Consider the following 3,112-nt stretch of genomic DNA (forward strand, 5'->3'; position numbering starts at 1 on the left):
TATGAAAAGAGCCCAAATGTCCATCGATGGATAAATGGATAAAGATGTGCTATATATATACAATGGAGTATTACTCGGCAATCAAAAAGAATGAAATCTTGCCATTTGCAACTACGTGGATGGAACTGGAGGGTATTATGCTAAGTGAAATTAGTCAGAGAAAGACAAATCATATGACTTCACTCATATGAGGACTTTAAGAGACAAAACAGATAAACATAAGGGAAGGGAAACAAAAATAATATAAAAACAGGGAGAAGGACAAAACAAAAGAGATTCTTAAATATGGAGAACAAATTGAGGGTTACTGGAGGGGTTGTGGGGTGGGGAATGGGCTAAATGGGTAAGGGGCACTAAGGAATCTACTCCTGAAATCATTGTTGCACTATATGCTAATACTTTGGATGTAAATTTTAAAAAATAAAATTAAAAAATAAAAATAAAAGCATACCCAGTTTGCAGTTATGTGAGGGAGGTATTCTATAATACAGTCTACTTTAAGAATTGTTTTATAAAATCAGCCATCAGGAGATAGCTTTTATTTTTAATCCATGCAACTTTAGAGTTTAATGAGGGAACATTATAAAAAGAAAATGAGGAAACCAAAGTCATATATTTGACCTAGCACCTAAGATGCTCATTTTATTTTTCTTTAAATTTTTTTAACGTTTACCTATTTTTGAGACAGAGAGAGCGAGAGTATGAACAGGGGAGCGTCAGAAAGAGAGGGAGACACAGAATCTGAAACAGGCTCCAGGCTCTGAGCTGCCAGCACAGAGCCCGATGCAGGGCTCGAACTCGCGGACCGTGAGATCATGACCTGAACGAAGTCGGACGCTTAACCGACTGAGCCACCCAGTCCCCCCTAAAATGCTCATTTTAAAGATGAAATTGAGATCACTGTCCCAAACAGTGTCTGTCCCAAACAGAAAAGGGACAATCAAAATTCATGATTTTGAGATGCTCCTGTGATTTTTTAATTAAGGGGTGCATCATGACTGAGATTTTGGACACCTAATTACATGCCAAAGTATTGCCAAAATAGTATGTTTCTAAAAACAACTTTGTGACTGTATGAATAATAGAGCTCTTTGTAGGAAATAAAGGAAATATAAATAAGAAAAATAGCTAATAATTGCATCACTCAAAGATTACCCACTCAAAGCGTATTCTGCTAAGTGAAAGAAGTCAGAGAGGGAAAGACATATACCACATGATTTCACTTATATGTGCAGTCCAAAAAACAAAAGAGAAACCAACTCACAGGTACAGAAAACAAGCTGGTGGTTGCCAGAGAGTGGGGGAAGGTGGGAGATGGGCAAAACAGAGGAAGGGGATTAAAAGATACAACTCCTAGTTATAAAATAAGACACAGGGATACAATGTACAGCATCGGGAATATAGGTAAAAATGTGACAGCTTTGGATGGTGATAGATGGTAGCTAGATTTATGGTGATCACTTCATGATGTATATAAACGTTGAATCACTGTGTTGTACCCCTGAAACTAATACGTTGTGTGTCAACTACACTTCAAAAAAAAAAAAAAAAAAAAAAGCCCAGAGATAATATTTCCTTTCAGTCTTTCATTCATATAAATATCAATAATTTTACAGAGTCCTGCAAACTTCCTTTTTAAACTTAAACTTATATCCTGAGTATTTTCCATGCCTAAAATTTCTCCAGTAGCTTATTATTCTGTATAATAGTTCACATTTCCAGCAACAATTTATTTAACATTTTCCCTGTTTCAGTATTTTTGTGATTATAAACAGTACTGGATTAGATGGCTTTGAGCATAAATCTTTATCCACATTCATGAACATTTACTAAGGAAATTGTTAAATAGAAATAGAATTCCTGGGCATAAGGGTGTAAAAATTCCTAATAGATACTGCCATATTGCTTTTCAGGGGGGCTGTATGGTTTGCACTTTAGGCAACATGTGGTTGTGTCTGTTTCTCCACACTCTTGACAGACTTGAGTAATATTTAATCTTCACTAATTTGATGAGCAAATTGGTTATAATATTCTGTAAGTAAAATATGTAAAACAACCCCCTGTCTACACATGACATAGTACAGCACAGAGACCTTGAGGCCAATATGGTTAGCTGCAGGGAAAGGCAAGTTCAGAGACGGATGCCTTGCTGTAGCTGTTCTCTAGTCTATGAGTTTGCACTTTTGTGAGATATTAAAGTATCTTGCCAATAGTCTAGAGAAACATTGTAACAATTCGTAGAGATCATTGATCACATAAGTGACTGGTTATTTTCTCTCACAGGACAGAGTCTCAAAATAGTTGGAACTTCAACTTAGAATCTTAAAGATTCAAATTTTATGCATTTTTTTTTTAATTATGTAACTGTGAGCAATAATCCTATTTTATCTTTATTTTCTAGTTGTTCCTTGTAATAATGATACTTAAGGAACATAGAAGAACTTTTAAAATGATATATTTAAAGAAAAACTAACTTTGCAATTAAATAGTTAGCAATACATGCTCTCGAAATAAAATTGCAATGGCAATGGAATGGGTGAGAATCAGTCAGTGAGTACAAAAATATATGGTTGAGGGTAGCCAAGAGCTCAAAGGAGGGAGACATGATAGGAGCTGGAGTGATTAGAACAGGTGGGCATAGGAATGGGTCCTAAATTAGCTTGAAGTTTGGACCAGCTGAGAAATGAGCTTGGGAAATTACCCAGTTCCACAGTAACTACTCAGGAATGTATTAGGGTTGTTTCACTTTGCCCTTTCCTCTTCTTTAGTACAAGAAGTATTTTTCTTGTTTATGGATTTTTAAATTCTAAGTACCATAATTTAATTAAAAACTTTTCTTATTTCTCCTGTGTCATTTTCTCAGTTCTTTATTTTCTAATGTCTTTTTATTAACGCTCTTTAAGAGAATTCAAGATGTTAAAAATGCATTTTTTTTTAAACATTTATTTATTTTTGAGACAGAGAGAGACAGAGCATGAACAGGGGAGGGGCAGAGAGAGAGGGAGACACAGAATCTGAAACAGGCTCCAGGCTCTGAGCTGTCAGCACAGAGCCCGACGCGGGGCTCGAACTCATGGACCGTGAGATCATGACCTGAGCCGAAGTCTGACGC

Source organism: Lynx canadensis, chromosome C1, assembly GCF_007474595.2.
Source record: "Lynx canadensis isolate LIC74 chromosome C1, mLynCan4.pri.v2, whole genome shotgun sequence".
Taxonomy (NCBI): Eukaryota; Metazoa; Chordata; class Mammalia; order Carnivora; family Felidae; genus Lynx; species Lynx canadensis.